Source organism: Lonchura striata, chromosome 5, assembly GCF_050655825.1.
Source record: "Lonchura striata isolate lonStrDom1 chromosome 5, ASM5065582v1, whole genome shotgun sequence".
Taxonomy (NCBI): domain Eukaryota; kingdom Metazoa; phylum Chordata; class Aves; order Passeriformes; family Estrildidae; genus Lonchura; species Lonchura striata.
In genome coordinates, this window is record NC_140707.1 from 71,676,731 (window position 1) to 71,694,992 (window position 18,262).

The following is an 18,262-nucleotide window of genomic DNA, read 5'->3' on the forward strand; positions in this document are numbered from 1 at the left end:
GAGTCATTCCCTGCCCATCCTCCAGCCCCTGCCAGTGCCCAGTGTGTGTCCAGGGTCCCTTGGCCTCCCTGCCTTTGTCCCTGCTGCCAATTTGCACTTTGAGATGCTAAACAGGATGCTGGAGCTTCCTGTTGCTGGGGATTCCTACCCCAGGCAGGCGGGGGATGCTCATTAAGGTCACTCCAGGCTGGATCCCGGATGTTTTTCCAGCACCTTCTGCCAGCAGTGAGCTCTGGCAGAGGCAGCAGAACCCCAGCACCCAGCTCTGGCAGCAGCAAGGGTGTCCCAGCAGTGCTCCTGCCGGACTGGGGCTGCTTACCAGCTCAAAAACGGGTTTTCATGGCACTTTATATACGTATGTGTATATATACACACTAAATATGTATACACATATATAAATATATATTATATATTCCATATTATATATTCCATATTCCATATTCTATATTATAATTATACTATATATATTCTATATTATATATACACCTATATAAACATATTATATTCCATATTCCATATTCCATATTCCATATTCCATATTCCGTATTCTATACTATTATATATTATATAGTATATACTATAATTTACTATATATAATATTATAAACATGATATATTATATAATAGATAACAGAATAATATATATTAGTATATATTATTAGATATTACAGCCATATTATATTCCATATAATATATATATATGTATATTATATTATACTATATTATATACTATATACTATATACTATATACTATATACTATATACTATATACTATATACTATATATATCATATATCATATATCATATATCATAATATATATAATATATAATATATAATATATAATATATAATATATAATATATAATATATTATATATTATATATTATATATTATATATTATATATTATATATTATATATTATATATTATATATTATATATTATATATTATATATATAAATATATTATGTTTAATATATATTCTATTACATATATATTCTATTCTATTCTATTCTATTCTATTCTATTCTATTCTATTCTATTCTATTCTATTCTATTCTATTCCATTCCATTCCATTCCATTCCATTCCATTCCATTCCATTCTATTCTGGCGTTTTATGGGATTTATATGGGATCCCACATAAATCTATGGGATTTACAGACAGAATCACCCTGGCACTGGTGCCTGTGCTTGGCGAACGAGTCCTGCCAGGGCCAGCCGGGTGTGAGGATGAGGAGGGGAGCACGAGGAGGGGCTGTTTTTTACCAGAAGCCGATCTCTCCGCTGCTCTGTGCCTCGAAGGGAAGCTCTGCTCCTCTCGGCCCTTCACTGCCTTTAAAGAAAGAGAAAAGAAAATGAAACTCAGCTCCATGGGACCAGCATTTATGGCAGCGGAGACCCGCAGACGCCGGGTGCCACATCCCCAGGTTCCTTCCTGTGTCCCCCCGCCCTGTGCCGGGCCAGCCCAGCCCTCAGTGACATTTCTTGCTTGCATTCAGCGAGGTTTTCAGCACAGGAAGAGGTTCCAGTCAGTGGGCAAGTAGCCCAGGGCTGCTGGCAGCCCCGAGCAGGCTGGAGGGTGCACAGGGCATGGATTGAACAGTGTGGTGCACAGAGCTCGTGCTGGGCTGGAAGGAGCATCGCTGGGAAGGATGAATGAATGTAATTGCCTGGCAAAAGATTTGCCATAGTACAGCCAGGATGAAAACAATCCCCCCTGCTAGCCGGACAACGCCCCTACCTACAGATAGGTCCAAAAGTCAAATGGACTGTTCTATCTCACCCCCCAAAATGTACAGTTCATCCCACACCTGTAACCCTACCCTAAAACATCAGGTGTCTGACCCCATTGGCCCAAGTCTTGTTCCAGCCCACCTTGAAGCCCCTGATAAGGGGTCTCTGAGGGGCTGGACGCTCTCTTGGAACCCCCACCCCCTTGGAACTTCACCCTCTCCTGGAGCATCCTCTCTGCCCCTTGTCTCTCCCCTCCCTCTGTAGCGATCGCTGGGACGGTTTCTGGACGGTTTGGGTGAATGGAGACGGAGATCTCTGGAGGCTGCTCTTGGGGTATCAGGTTTATTGGGGATGGAGAAAGGTCCTGCTTGGAGCTCCAGACCCAGCACGTGGTGAGGCTTGAGGGGATGAAGGAGGGGAGAGAGAAGAGGATGCTCTAGGAAAGGGTGGAGGTCCTGTGAGGGGGAAGATCCAAGAGGAGGAGAAGTTCCAAGAGAGGAGGAGAAGTTCCAAGAGGCTGTCCGGCCCCTCAGAGCCCCTTATCAGGGGCTTCAAGGTGGGCTGGAACAAGGCTTGGGCCAATGGGGTCACAGGCACTTGATGTTTTAGGGGAGGGTCACAGGTGTGGGGTGAACTGTACATTTTGGGGTGAGATGAAACAGTCCACTCGACCCCTGGACCCATCCGTAGGCAGGGGCGTTGTCCGGCTAGCAGGGAGGACTGTTCTCATCCTGGCTGTGTTATTTATGGATAATTATATTTATCCATCCTTCCCAACATCCCCCATCCCCTCAAGCCTTGCCACGTGCTGCGTCTGGCAGCTCCAAGCTGCTCCATCTCTAATAAAGCTGATATTCTAGGAGCAGCCTTCAGAGATCTCTCATCTCCATCCATCCAAACCGTCCTGGAGCTCAGCATTGCCCCACAGAGCATCTCCTGGGGAATGCTGCCAAAATGCTCCAGTCCAGCTCCTGGCTGGAGGTTCAGCTCAGCCTGTGCATTGTTTCCATGGGGGTTTCTCATTTCATCTCATCTCATCTCTCCCCTCTTTTTTGGTGGCTGGAGAAGGGTTTGAGCAGCAGAGCGCAGCCCTCTTCCCATTTCCCTCTTCTTTTAATTTTCTTAATCTGGGGTTCCTGACACTGATGACTGAATGGTCTGTGAAGGATTCTGAAATGACTATTTTTCTTCACGAGGCACCATTGGTGTTGGGGAAGTTTTTCCTCTTTCACAACCAGAAAGAGACGTTCCTTGGAATTTTATTACAACATCAGCCTCATCGTCTCAGCATTACACAGTTGAGACAACAGAAAGATAACAAAAGCTCACGTCCTGCCAGCAGCAGATTTCTTTGTTACAGAACATTTTAAAAACTTTCCAGCCAACAGCATATTGCTGAAGCTTACAATTGTTCTAACCAATCACTAAAGGTACATGTAACTTCACACAATACTTACTTATATGCCTTCTATTAACAATACACAGTACACCATTTTTAAGCTTAAAATCTTCTACTAAACCTATTTTTCTACAGTTTTGAAGTCTATCTTAACGAAACTTAAAACTCAAGCGATTGTTTCATGTCCTTATTTACTTTATTTACTATTTACTATACTATTGTAACCTTCTCCTACCTTCAAATGTTAAAACTACAACTAATTCTAATTTCTCTATTCTTCCTGTTTCTGAAACCTCCTCTCCTAACTTTATAAAAATCTTCTTACTTTTACTATGTCCCACACCATGAAATGTGCTGTGGTTCTGGCACAGCAGCTGGAAAAGCAGCAGGTTCAACCAAGACTGGGTTGGGTGCCACAGAGGCTTTCCTAAGGCAGCAAATGTCATCCCTGGAAGGGTTCCAAAAATGTGTGGATGTGGCATTTGGGGACACGGGTTAGTGGTGGGATTGGCAGTGCTGAGAGCTCGATCTTTAGAGGGCTTTTCCAACCTAGACAATTCCATGTTGTGCCCTTTCGTACAAAGTCTCAAGATGTGCCAGAGGAAATAAAGGTTGGATATTAGAAAAGTTTTTTACAGAAGAATGATCAAGTTCTGGAATGTTCTGCCCAGGGAGGTGGTGGAGTCCCCATCCCTGGGTGTGTTTAACAAAGCCTGGACGTGGCACTGTGTGCCAAGGTTGAGTTGAGCTGTTGGTGTCAGCGTTCCGGTGTGAGAACCCCGGGCTTGGTCTGGGGTCTCGTGTGGTGGTAAAGTTTCTCTTCTAATTTGTGATTTTAAAGAAAAACTCTGCAGCTTCTTGTTGTTCAGTCTCAAGGCAGTTTATTGCAAGTTATCTAAAAGATTTTCTTCTCGGGCTGCAGCTGTTTGATCAGTGGCCCAGGCAGAGGCACACACACATCCTGACATCCTCTCTGTGTGTGTCCTCTTCTTCTCCCCCCACCCAGGGCTGCTGCTCTCTTTTATATGATATATTACATATTATATGTTTACAGTTTTTCCCCAATACCTACTACCTATGTTACCAAGTGCTTTTCTACTCTAAACCAATCTGTGAGTGCCAACATCACCAAGAACGTGGAGGCGAGGAAGAAGAAGGAGGAAGAACAGGATCAGCCCACTTTCCTCCATCTTAGAACTTCTGACCCCCATGTACAAAGTAAAAACCCCCCTGTACATGTGCTAAAAACCCCCCTGTACAATACTAAAAAATTCTCCCCTCTACTTTGTAACTACCTCTACTCTAAACTTTTGTGACTGCTTGTTCCACCTCCAAAGTTGGTAACTCATTCCATGGTTCAAACCCAAAATCACAGCTGTTTGCAGCTGCCTGCCAGGGTCTCAAATGCTTCTGACCAAGACCTGGAACCTCCAAAAATGTCTGAGGGACATTTTGAGTTCCAACATTCCAGAACACAAATAATCACAGGATATGATTCCATGCAGGTGCTTTTATTAAGAGCTCTGGGAGTCGGGGAACAAACCCAAATCTGACTCTGACACAGCTTTCAAGCTGAATGTATTTTATATTCTATCATTATATAACTTACATATTAATTATTAAACTTATATTGTTCTATTGTATACATTACCATGAGTTTCTCATGATCTTTCTTAGGTCCCTGACCACAGTCTCTCATGATTATTCTTACGATTAAGCAGTAATTATATTTAATAACTAAACAATCATCACATCTAACAATTATATAATTTATCATGTACTAGCTACACAGTGCAGTTCTAGCAAGTACAAGTTCTTCATGTGCTTAAGGTATTTCTTTTTCCAGGGCCTACTAAGTTTAGTTTTCCTTTTAACCCTAAATCCCCATGATTTTAAAACCCTTTTACTATCACTGGGGCTGGGTTGGACTTGATGGTCTTGAAGGTCTCTTCCAGCCCAGTGATTCTGTGAATTCTGTGGATTCTGTGGATTCTGTGGATTCTGTGACAGGACCTGCTCCAGTGGTAGGGAATCACTTCAGGGACTTCCATGTTTAGGATCCATGGGAGCAGGGAGGACAGCTGAGAACATCTGTATGGCTGTCACAGCCCTGATCCTTGAAATAATTCCATATATCCAACCCTGCTGCCACCCCTCCTGCAAGGAAACCCTGCCTCGCTCTTACTACAGCCAGCCCTAGGGACACAAAAATGGGGAAAACAGCCCCAAAAATACGGTGAGGGAAGGGTGGGACCCTCCTGAGACGAACACAGGCCTGCTGGGACAATGCTGGTGACTTTGGAGCAACCCAGAGGAGCCTCCCAGGAGCCACCACACCCCAGGCCACGCTCAGCCACTCTGCAGGTGCTTCAAGTAGAAAGGAGAAACATTTTGGGGCCTTCAGGTGATGGGTTTAGAGCATTTCCACCCCTGGGGACACCAGGGAGTTTCCTCCACTACAAATAACAAAAAGAAAAGCAGCAGGTGACACTTCAAAGTGAGCTGGTGAATGTCCCACCCCAGCAAACAGCCCTGGTGGAGCTGCTCCAGCACAAAAGCAGCTCTGAAATCCCAGAGAGAGGAGACCCCACTGTGCCCCCTGGAAGGTGTGGAAGCAGCAGGAGAAACCTCCGAATTTTTTGTTCGGATTGGTTTTATCATAGAGAGATTGGGATGGGATGGGATGGGATGGGATGGGATGGGATGGGATGGGATGGGATGGGATGGGATGGGATGGGATGGGATGGGATGGGATGGGACCTTAAATCCCATCTCAGCCCATCCCTGCCATGCCTAGGGACATCTTCCACTGTCCCAGGTTGCTCCAAACCCTGTCCAGCCTGGCCTTGGACACTTCCAGAGATCCAGGGGCAGCTTCTCTGGAATTCTCTTCCAGTGCCTCACCCCCTCACAGATGCTTATCCAAGGCTGCTGGACAAGGGGATGCATTTTAGGTACAGGGAACAAGAGTCCTCACTCCTCTGAGCCATGACCAACCCAAAGAATCTCTTTAAAATCCACAGAAGTTTAATAAGTTCAAAATCCCCAAGTTAAATTTTTTTAGGGTTTTCCAGACTTAATCAACTGTAAATACATCAGCTCACGGTGAGGTTTGCAGTGGTTGTGTTAGTCCCAGACAGATAAATGCTGTGATGGAAGATGGGAAAGGCTTCCATGAGAGTTGGAAACCATGGAGGTGAATTATCTGCAGTTCATCCACTCATTGTGTCATTGATGACCTAAAGAAATTCCTCCCTGGGAGGGTGGCAGGCCCTGGCATCCCATTCCACCCCTGCCATGGCAGGGACATTTCCACCATCCCAGGCTGCTCCAACCTGGCCTTGGGCACCTCCAGGGATCCAGGGGCAGCCACAGCTGCTCTGGCAATTCCAGCCCAGCCAGGAATTCCCAATTTCCAGTCTCCCACCCATCCCTGCCCTCTGGCAGTGGGAGCCATTCCCTGTGTCTTGTCCCTCCACCCCTTGTCCCCAGTCCCTCTCCAGCTTTTTGGACCCTTTGGAACAAACCCAACCCGTGGGTTTGTAATAAATAACCCACTGCACAGCAGACAAATATCAAAACAAGCTGGCAAGATCCCGAGCTGTAATTACAGCACAGAGCCCAAAAGAGACACTATCCACGTCCTGGCCGTGTAAAACATCATTAGCATGAAAATAATGAGGAAGGGCTCATTAACCTGGGGGCTCCAAGGCAGGAATCCCATTATCCAGGCACACAGGTGCCATTAAGTGAGGGAAATAAGGCACTGCCTGAATTCCCTTGGGAGTGCCATGAAACTGCTTTCATTGCAGGCAAAGCAGCGGGTGTGAGAGCAGCCCTGTGATGATGGGAAGGCCAGGAAATTGAAAAGATAAAAATAAAAATAAAAATAAAAAATAAAAATAAAATTTAAAAATTACAATTAAAAATAAAAATAAATTAAAATTAAAAATAAAATAAAAATTAAATATAAAATTTTAAAAGGAAATTTAAAAATACAAAAATATAAATTAAAAATATTTTTATAAAAATGAAAGTATATATAAAAATAAAAATATTTTAATTAAATTTATTATATTATATATTTATTATGTAATATAATTTTATTATATTTCTTATGATATTATATTTATTTATATTCTATATTTATATAATTTATATTAAAATAAATATTTTATAGATTTATGGTTAATATATAAAATAGCATAGTATAAAATAGAAGAATATAAAATATAATCTATTTAATATAAAAATATAATAAAAATATAAATAATAATTTAAAATCCAAAAGGATTTTGCTGCCTAAGGCCAGGAGCTGAGCTCTGATGGAGGGGACCTGGAGATTAATTGGAATAATGCTGGCACAGCTCCTGAGTGACCTGTACCCAAGTGCTGCCATCACCCCACCACCCTGGGAATTCCCAGATTCCCCAAATGGGGTCAGCCATTCCCTCTGAATGGCATTTTCTTCCTGTCATCAGCAGCACCCAGCCAGACCAGGCACCAAAAATTGGGATTTAGGTGGGCAAACAGCGAGGCACATTCCTGATCCCTGGTGCAGCTGTGCCAGCTCTTGGACTGCTCACTCCAGCTTTCCCAAAAAATTCCCAAACAATTCCCAAATATTGGGGAATTCAGGGCTGCCCAAATATCAGGGAATAAGGATGCCCAAATAGTGAGGGAAAAGAAAGGAAAAACAGAGGGAAATATGGATTCCCAGATATTTGGGAAATGCAAATGCCCAAATACTTGGGAACAAGGATGTCCAAATTTTGAGGAGTAAGAGTGTTCAAATACTGAAGGATAAGGATGTCCAAATACCAGGGAATAAGGATGCCCAAATACCAGGGAATAAGGATGTCCAAATACTGGGACATAACAATGCCCAAATACTGGAGAGCAAGGTTGACCAAACACCAGGGAATAAGGATGTCCAAACACCAGGGAATAAGGATGTCCAAATTCCAGGGAATAAGGATGTCCAAATATCAGGGAATAAGGATGCTCAGATAATGGAAAATAAAGATACCCAAGTATTGAGGAATAAGGATGTCCAATTTTGAGGAATAAGGATGTCCAAATCCTGAAAATAAAGATGCCCAAATCCTGAGGAATAAGGATGCCTAAATATCAGGAAATAAGGATGCCTAAACACCAGGGAATAAGGATTACTAAATACTCAAAAATAAAATGCCCAGATACTGAGGAATTAGGATGTCCAAATACTGGGGAACATGGGCACCCAAATCCTGGGGAATTCAGGATACCCAAAGACTGAGGAATAAAAATGCTCATATAAAGGAAAAAGTTATTCCCAGATACTTGGGAAATAAGAATGCCCAAATACTGAGGAATAAGGATGTCCAGATTTTGGGGAATGACGATGCCCAAATATCAGAGAATAAGGATGTCAAATCCTGAGGGATCTTCACCAAAATCTTCACCTCTTCTCAGTGATGTGGAGCAACAAATGTAGCTGTGGAGCAGCTTGATGGGCTGAGGTTAAGGTTAAAAATGCTCTGAGCTAAAAGCCACCACTGCTCTGGGCAGAGCACGCCCTCCTCCATCCCAGGCAGTCCCACCCACCTGGATTCCTGGAAGCATTCCCACACCAAATGGAACATCCAACCCAAAAGAGCCACTGCAAAAAGAGCATTTCTTGCTGCTGAGCCCTCCTGCTAAGCTGCCATCCCATTCCTCCCTCCCAGCCCGGGCTCCTGTGGGGCTCTGGCACCCCAGAGCTGCCAGCTCTGCTTGTAGGAGTCATTAAGCTTCGTTTGGCAGTTCCTCATCAGCAGCAGCTGCTGCCTGCTTTGCACAGAGCTGAGAGGCTGTGGAGCAGAGAGGATCCTGGAATTTGGGTGCTTTCTGCTGGATCCATCACCAGCTCCAGCTCCAAACCCATGGAATCGCAGCTTAAGCACCTCCAGAAGTTTTTTTTCTCTTCTTTTAGTTGGGTTTTAGCTCAAGGTCCACATGGGTGGAGATTGGAATTCTCCTGAATGTTTAAAAAAATGGCATTTTCCCATCTCTGGAAGTGTCCAAGGCCAGGTTGGATGGAGCTTGGAGAAATCTGAGATAGTGGAAGGTGTCCCTGCTATGGCAGGGGATGGACAAAGATGAGCTTTAAGATCCCTTCCAACCCAAACCATTCCAGAATTTATGGTGCAATGATCTTTGAGGGCTTTTCCAACCTGGATAATTCTATGATTCCATTTTCCAGACTTTTTTCACCTCCCAGCGAGGTTTTTTTCTCTCCTTTCCATAAAACCCATCTCTCTCCTCTGAACCAAAAGGAAAAGCAGGAATGAAAGAGAAAGTGCTGACATTGGCCAGGCCGAAACCTCTCCCTTCCTCCCCAACAAAGACCAAAAGCAACCCCACCCACCCTGAAAACAGCTCCTTTTTGGGGTGAAAGCAGCAGCCTCCCTGCTCCTTCCTTGCAAAAAAAGTCATATTTTCCATCCCTGATGCACCAGCATTTTCCACTCAGTTATAGCAAAGTGGGTGAACCCCACTGGGACAGCCAGAATTTTGGGGAGAGCAGGGATCAGGGTTGTTCCCACCAGGCAGGCATCACCCAGGGTGGGGGTTAGTCCAAAAAATGGGGATTTTTGGAAAGAAAGGGGTTTTTTTTAACAGAAAAGGGTTTTTTTTTTGGACAGAAAAAGGGCTTTTGGTCCAAAAATGGTTCCAGGCTGGGTTTTATAATGGAGAAACTTGTCCCAAATCTCATTCCTGCTGGGATTTCTCCCTGTCCATGTGCTTCCCAAGAGCTGAGCCCAGCCCATCTTGCTGCATCCCCACTGAGACAAACAAGATCTCCCAAAAATTGCCTTTTCCTCCCCAAAACCAGCCAGGATTGGAATAACTGGGAATAGGGTCACCGTCCGGCTGGAGCGTGGGAATCCCTGCTGAGGGGCTGGCTGGCTTTGCCAGGCATCTTGTGGCTTTTGCTAAAAGCCATGGCTAAAAATAAGTGGCTCAGCTGAAAATAAAATCGCTAAATATACCCAGAAAACTATAAAAATACAACAGGCAAAATAGAAAATAGCAGAGCCACGTTTTCCAGAGGGTGGGAGATGGGCTAATCCCACTGATCCCAACAGGAGTTGCAGATCTGTCTGGGAAAGGAGCCTTAACACTCCCAAATTCCCCATGTTTCACTCTTTCCTGAAGGAAATAAAATGGTCTGAGTTTGATTTGTTCCACGGGGCAAAGAAAACCTTAATCCTGAGTGGTGGTTCCAGCCACAGCTCCCAGCCCCTCTCCACAAGGATTTTATTCCCTTTCCCAGCCATTTTTTATCCTGGATGTCCAATCCGGTGTTTAAATCCCCGGGAAGCAGCTTGCAGGTCAGAGATGTGCTGGCAGATAAATAAATAAATGAATTAAAAGACAAGGGAGTGGAGAAACGAGCCTGTTTCCATGGAAACAGCTTCCTTATCCTGGCAGCATCCGATCCCTCCTGCCAAACCCAAACGGGAGGGCTGGGATGGGCTCCTGGTTCAGCCTCAATTATTGATCCCAGAATGGTTTGGGATGGAAAGGACCTTAAAGCTCATCCTGTCCCACCCCATGTCATTCACAGGGACACCTTCCACCATCCCAGGCTGCTCCAAGCCCTGTCCAGCCTGGTCTTGGGCACTTCCAGGGATCCAGGGGCAGCCACAGCTTCTCTGGGCACCTTCCCATTAAAAAATTCTTCCTTATATCTGAGCATGAATCCACCCTTTTAGATGAAAACCCTTTTTGCTGTCACTCCAGGCCCTGTAAAAATCTCTCCTTGTTTAGAAGGTTCCTTCAGGCCCTGCAAGGGGCTCTGAGGTTTTCCTGGAGCTTTCCCTTCTCCAGGTGAGCACCCCCAGCCCAGCCTTGAGCCTTTCCAAGGATGGGAATTATCAAGGCAAGGCAAAAGTGTGTTTTTCCTCTTCCCTAATTTTGATTTAAAGGAAGAGCTGAGCCCTGGGATTGGCTCTGTCAGAGATGGGATGTGCCCTTCACTCACCTGGAAAGCCCAGCTGGAGTCAGGAGGCTCCAGCCCCAAATTCCTGGTGTGTCCCCTTTCCCTGGAGCAGTCCCTGCCCCGTGGCCCTCAGCTGGTTTTTGGTTTTCTCTCAGGCCCCTAACAGCTCAAATTGAAGCAAACAGGAACCAACCTCCACTTCCTTTTTTTGTTTTTTAGGGGTTTTGTGGTTTTTTTTTTAAAAAAACCAGATTGTTCAGGTGAAGGATCAGCAGCCTGGGACATCTCCTTTGGTCCCTCCTGCCACTGTTCCTACAAGATTTTGGCTCTCTCCATCCCACAGGGAGGGAGCACAGACCTGCTCCAAGGTTGGAAAAAGGGTCCAGAACCATGGGAATGCCACCAGGGAATGCACTGGTGGTTGAGCAAACCCCCAGGCTGCTGGAGGGTTGTTATTTGGGGGAAAATCCTGGGAAAAAGTGTTGGTGCACAAGGGATAATCCCAGTGGTGGGAGCAGATCAGGCTCTGGGTGTTCCCTCACCTTGGCCAAATACCTGGGGAATAAGGATGCCCAAATTCTGAGGAATAAGATGGAATAACATGTCCAAATACCAAGGAATATAAATGCCCACATAGAGGGAAAATAAGGAATTCCCAGATGCCTGGGGAATAATGATGCCCAAATACTGAGGAACAAGGATGCCCATAAAGATGGAATAAAGAATTCCTGCATACCCAGGGAATAAAAATGCCCAAATATTGAGGACTAAGGTTGTCCAAATACTGGGGAATTCAGGGCTGCTAAAATCCTCAGGAATAAGGATGCCCAAATACTGAGGAATTAGGATGTCCAAATACTGGGGAACATGGACACCCAAATCCTGAGGAATTCAGGGATACCCAAAGACTGAGGAATAAAAATGCCCATATAAAGGAAAAAAAAAAAATTCTACCTGGGGAACAAGGATGCCCAAATACTGAGGAATAAGGAAGTCCAAATACTGGGAAATAACAATGCCCAAATACCGGAGAGCAAGGTTGACCAAATACCAGGGAATAAGGATGTCCAAATACCAGGGAATAAGGATGCTCAGATAATGGAAAATAAAGATACCCAAGTATTGAGGAATAAGGATGTCCAATTTTGGGGAATAAGGATGTCCAAATCCTGAAAATAAAGATGCCCAAATCCTGAGGAATAAGGATGCCTGGATACCAGGGAATTAGATGCCCAAATAATGGAAAATAAAGATTCCCAAACACTGAGGAATAAGGATATTCAAATTTCAGCGAATAAGGATTCCAAATCCTGAAGAATAAAGATTTCCAAATCCTGGGGAATAAGGCTGTCCAAATCCTGAGGAATAAGGATGCCTAAATACCAGGGAATTAGGATTTTCCAATTATATTGGAAAATAAAGATTCCCAAGTATTGTGGAATAAGGATGTCCAAATTTCAGGGAACAAGGATGTCCAAATCCTAAAGAATAAAGATGCCCAAATCCTGAGGAATAAGGATGCCTGGATACCAGGGAATTAGATGCCCAAATACTAGAAAATAAAGATTCCCAAATACTGAGGAATAAGGATGTTCAAATTTCAGGGAATTAGGATTTTCCAATTATATTGGAAAATAAAGATTCCCAAGTATTGAGGAATAAGGATGTCTAAATTTTGGAGAATAAGCATGTCCAAATCCTGGGGAATAAGGCTGTCAAAATCCTGAGGAATAAGGATCCTTAAATACCAGGGAATAAGGATGCCCAAATACTAAAGATTCAAAAATACTGAGGAATAAGGATGTCCAAATTTCAGGGAATAAAGATTCCAAATCCTGAAGAATAAAGATTTCCAAATCCTGGGGAATAAGGACGCCTGGATACCAGGGAATTAGGATGCCCAAATACTAGAAAACAAATATTCCCAAATACTGAGGAATAAGCATGTCCAAATCCTGGGGAATAAGGCTGTCCAAATCTTGAGGAATAAGGATGCTTAAATACCAGGGAATTAGATGCCCAAATATTGGAAAATAAAGATTCCCAAATACTGTCCAAATTTTGAAAATGCCTTAAGGTTTAATGGGGTTTTCTGGGGGGTTGGGTTGGGTTTTTAAGGTTCAATGAAATGTTAAACAACACCCAGAGGTCACCAGGAGACCGGAGGCTGCTGCAGCACAGGGGGTGGAGGACAGGAGAACACACAGCTTGAGAAATTCCCCAAAATCCAGGGATGGATCAGAGTATCTCCAGCACACAGACCACAGAATTCCAGACTGGTCTGGGTTGGAAGAAAACTTAAAGCTCATCCCATTCCAATCCCCTTCCACTATTCCCGGGCTGCTCATCCAGCCTGGCATGGAATGCCAGGGATTGGGAATCCACAGCTTCTCTGGGCGAGCTGTGCCAGGGCCTCACCACCTTCCCAGGGAGGAATTTCTGCCTTATCTGCTCCTCCAGCTCTGAACTCCTGACCCTTAATTAAGGGAAGCAGCCAAGAGCTATTATTTCATGTTAATTAACACATCCAGTCATGGGTTTTGGTTTTTTAACATCCTGCTCTCAAGGATTGGCCAGGGTCGAGATAAGGATCTCGATGGGAAGATGGGAAATGAGGATTGAAAGGGAAGGGGAGATGAAGGGAGAGCTGCAAATGGAGTTGTTTCTCCTGGCATCACATTGCCAAGAGGATTTGGGTGTTTGGCTGTGTCAACACCACATTTCCAAGAGGATTTGGAAAGGGACAAACTCACCCTGGAACAGGGGAGGCTTTAGCAGGTTCCTGAGGGGCAAAAAAAAAAAAGGAAAATGAGAGGGGGAAGGCTATAAAAGGAGGGAGGGGGAAAAAAAGAAATAAAAAAAAAAAGAGGAAAAAGGGAGGAAAAAAGGCAAAAAAGGGGGAAGGAAAAAAAATCCCCTATGTATTCTGTATTTCCATAATCCATAACTTTGAAAAGGAATTTACTGTAGCATGCTTTCCTGCAAACCACCCCAAATTCAAGGCTGTGGAATGGTTCAACTCCACAGCCTCAGGGATTTTCTCCAACCTAAATGATTCCGTGATTTCCCAATCCCTGCTCATTGGCACGGGGACACAGCCAGCCCAGAGGAACTGGGACAAGACATTGCCCTGATTTGGTTAAAAAAATCCTATTTTAGAGGCACCCTCCATGTGACCACATGAAATGGGAAGGAAAATGTAGATTTTGCCATGGCTTGTGCCAAGCTGCTGGGCCCCACCTTTCTGCAAATCAGCTTTCAGCTCAAATAAACCCCAAATCCCTGCTTTTTTTTTTTTTTTTGGCTAGAGCCTCACTATTTTCCCCCCAAAAAAACCTCCTGCAGCAGGCAAAGCCTTGGGCTGCAGAAATCCTCGTGATGAGAAATCATCCTCCAATGATTTCACCCCAATCAAACCTTTATTAGAATTTTATTTTAAGTAACACTCACAGGGAGCCCGATGACCCTTTCCAGCCTCTGGGAATCACCCAACAAGTTACAGCAGCAGGGAAACAACCCCGTTAAGCAACCCCATTAATTTGAGCTCCTCCCCCCAAGGAATTACCTGAGACTGCTTTAATTAGGTATCCACCGTGCAAAAGAATTAATTAATTGGTGATAAGCACCTGAACCACATTACTCATAAGGCTCTATTTCAAGCTTCAAATACAGCAAACGGGTCACAGCCCAGCTGAGAGTGTAGCCAGAATTCCCAGGGCTGCTGCCTGGTATTTCTCTTCCCATCCTTGTCACAGAAGGAACAAGGTTGGGAATTTTTTTACCTTTTTTTATTTTTATTTTTTTTACTATTAATTTTCCTTCCATCCATGGAAGTGTTCAAAGCCAGGTTGGATGGATTTGGAGCAATTTGGATAGTGGGAATTATCCTTGCCCATGACAGATGTGGGACTGATGATTTCAAGGTCTGCTCCAACCCAAAGCATTCAGGGATTCCATTTCTTTTCCAGGTTTTTTTACAGCATCCAGAGTTGCTGCCTTCAGAGCTGCTCTAATGGTGGCCGCAGCACATGGAATTGGGGGTTCTGTAATCGTTTTGGGGGGTTTGGTGGGGTTTAGGTGGGGGTTGTGGGGTAAAACTCTGCTATCTTGGGGTTGTGAGGGTTTCACATCCCTGAAGTGAGGAAAGCACCTGCTGAGGGCCACATCCCGATGTGCAGCTGGGGGATCCACATGGAACAGGAGAGGGTTTAGCAGGGTTCTGAGTGGGAAAAGAAGAGGAAAAAGATGGGAAAAAAAGAGGAAAAAGACAGGAAAAAAAGGGTATAAAAGGAGGGGAAATAGAGAAATAAAAAGAAGAAAAAAAGAGGGGGAAAAAAAGCAAAAAAGGAGGGGGAAAAAGGGGGAAAGAAAATCCCCTGTGCATTCTGTATTTCCACAATCTGTAACTTTGAAAATTAATTTACTGTGGCTTGTGCTGGCTCTGATGTTCCACAGCCTGGCAGAGCTGAGGCTGTGAGATGGGAGCCTCCAAGCTGAGGAGGATGAGGGCAGGGATGCAGGAAGGGATGAAGAAAGAGGCAGAGACAGGGACACAGGGTCCAGAGAGGGATGCAGGAGCTGATGCAGGCAGGGATGGGAGCAGGGCTGGTGTTTTAGGTTGGAAATGTGGGTGTGTGTTCTGTCCCCATCTGTCAGAGCTGGGGCAATTCTGTTCTGTTCTTTGGGCAGTTTCTTTATCTCTTCTATAACCAATCCTCCCTCCAGGAGATCTCTGCTGTTCATGGCCATTAATTATTAATTATCTTCTGTTCATGGCCACTGAGTGTCCCTGCATGGCTGAGAAAATTCCATCATCCATGGGGAGATGCTCTGCCCAGGGGAGGAGCCAAGCATTCCTACCTGGATCCAATCTGACCTGGGAACAGCACAGCAGCCTTTGCCCCCTGCATTCCAGAGGAGCAGCTTCCTTCCCCCTGCATTCCCAGAGGAGCAGCTTCCTTCCCCCTGCATTCCCAGAGGAGCAGCTTCCTTCCCCCTGCATTCCCAGAGGAGCAGCTTCCTTCCCCCTGCATTCCCAGAGGAGCAGCTTCCTTCCCCCTGCATTCCCAGAGGAGCAGCTTCCTTCCCCCTGCATTCCCAGAGGAGCAGCTTCCTTCCCCCTGCATTCCCAGAGGAGCCCAGGCCCATCTCCCCCAGCCCTGGAGCTCCAAGGAAAACTCCCCCCTTGTGCAGATCCTGCTCCAGCAGAAGCACAGCTGGCACTGCAGGAGGGCTGAGCCCCCCTGGGATGGGGCTGAGCCACCTCCCTGACCCACAGGGGACAGGGCTGCTCTCACTCTGGCACTGCTTTGTTTTCTGTTTTTTTTTGTACTATTGCATTTGTATTTTTAATTTCCCTAATAAATGCTATTCCTATTCCCATATCTTTGCCTGAGCGCCCCTCAATTTCAAAATTACAACAGAGGGAGGGGGTTTACATTTTCCATTTCAGGCTCCTGCCTTCCTCAGCACACACCTGGCTTCTCAAACCCTGCCCACGGCAGGGATGCACACAGGGATGCAGGCAGGGATGCCCACAGGGATGCGTGTGGGGATCTGGGCAGGGCTGCAGGCAGGGCTGGAGCCCTGGCAGAGCTCAAACCGGGTTATTTGGGCGGGTTGGCAGAATTAGGCTGTGGGTGCTGCTGCTCTGACCCACATTATCCCAATTAATTTGAACTCCCTGCCCCGCTGCTGCCTCTCCCTCCCCTGTGCCCTGCTGCACTCCAGGCTAAAGTAGGCCCTGCTCATGGAGGCAGGGATTGCACCTGGAATGAGGAGAGGAGGGCACGGCCAGCGTGGCAGAACTGGGGCAGGGAGCCTGAGGCAGCAGCAGCAGAATTTCTTTTCCAGGTTTTTCACAGCTGGTGCCTTCAGAGTTGCTCCAATGGTGGCCGCAGCACATGGAATTGGGGGTTCTGTAATCGTTTTGGGGGGTTTGGTGGGGTTTAGGTGGGGGTTGTGGGGTAAAACTCTGCTGTCTTGGGGTTGTGAGGGTTTCACATCCCTGAAGTGAGGAAAGCACCCGCTGAGGGCCACATCCCGATGTGCAGCTGGGGGATCCACATGGAACAGTGGAGGGTTTAGCAGGGTTCTGAGGGGGAAAGGGGGGAAAAAGAGGGAGGAAAAGGGGGAAAAGAGGAAAAAAAGAGGAAGAAAAAAGAGGAAAAAAAGAGGAAGAAAAAAGAGGAAAAAAGAGGAAAAAGGGGAAAGAGAAAAAAAGATAAAAAAGAGGAAAAAAGAAAAAAGAGGAGGGGGGAAGGGGGGAAAGGACAGGAAAGAGGAAGAAAAAAAGAGGGAAAAAGAACAGGGGAAAAAAAAGAGGAAAAAAGAGGAAGAAAAGAGGAAAAAAAGGTACAAAAGCAGGGGGAAATAGATAAAGAAAAAGAGAGGGAGGAAAAAAGTGAAAAAGGAGGAAAAAAGTGGGGGGGAGGGGGCATGTGCTCAGCAGCTTCCCTTTGCTCCAGGCCTGACCCACCTAACATTTTCCCTGACCACGCTGCTCCTGCAAAACTGCAAAATTGGCTTTTCCCTGCCCAGCTGCTCCCTCAGAGCCTTTCCCAGCCCATTCCCTGGCCTGTCCTCACCCACCCTCATCTCTCACCACCCTCCACACACAGCACCTCACCTTCACCTTCCCTACAGAACCCCTTGAGCAGCCTGTGTTCCTCCCAAAAATCCTGGCAGAGCATCCCTGCCAGGCTTCCTGCTGAGCCCAGGGCGCTGCTTTGCCCCGTGGGGATGGCACAGGCTGTGCCAGGGCAGCGTTTTCACACTTAAATGGCAAAAAAAAGAATAAAGGAGGAAAAATGCCGAGCCCCAGGAAGGCTGCAAAGGCTGGATGGAACAGCACAGGACAGCCGGATTCCCTCCCATCCCACCCCTCAGGTGTTTCATTTTTCCCCATGGGTTGGAACTCAAAATGTCCCTCAGACATTCTTAGAGGTTCCAGGCCTTGGTCAGGAGAATTTGAGACCCTGGCAGGCAGCTGCAAACAGCTGTGATTTTGGGTTTGAGCCATGGGATGAGTGTGCCCCCCCTAAACCTGGATTTTGGCACTGCTGGATCAGCCTGGAGGCACCACCCTGGACTCTGGGGTGTCCGTGCCTTCCATGGGGATGGGACAAACCCAAGGGGCACTGCTAACGTTGCATTTCCAAACCA

At 45.7% G+C, this 18,262-nt stretch overlaps 1 protein-coding gene across 4 annotated transcripts in view; it reads right to left on the reverse strand.

Moving 5' to 3' along the window:
- The window catches only part of GNG2 (G protein subunit gamma 2), a 31,908-nt gene that overhangs the window by 5,049 nt on the left and 8,597 nt on the right, over positions 1 to 18,262 (reverse strand). For 3 of the 4 annotated variants that reach the window (XM_021538449.4, XM_085581032.1, XM_085581033.1), the window contains one exon: positions 1,266 to 1,332. The gene's annotated coding sequence lies outside the window, so the exon portion shown is untranslated. Of the gene's footprint in view, positions 1 to 1,265; positions 1,333 to 11,140; positions 11,160 to 18,262 lie in introns of those variants that run through there. The other variant, XM_085581034.1, reaches the window with a different exon arrangement.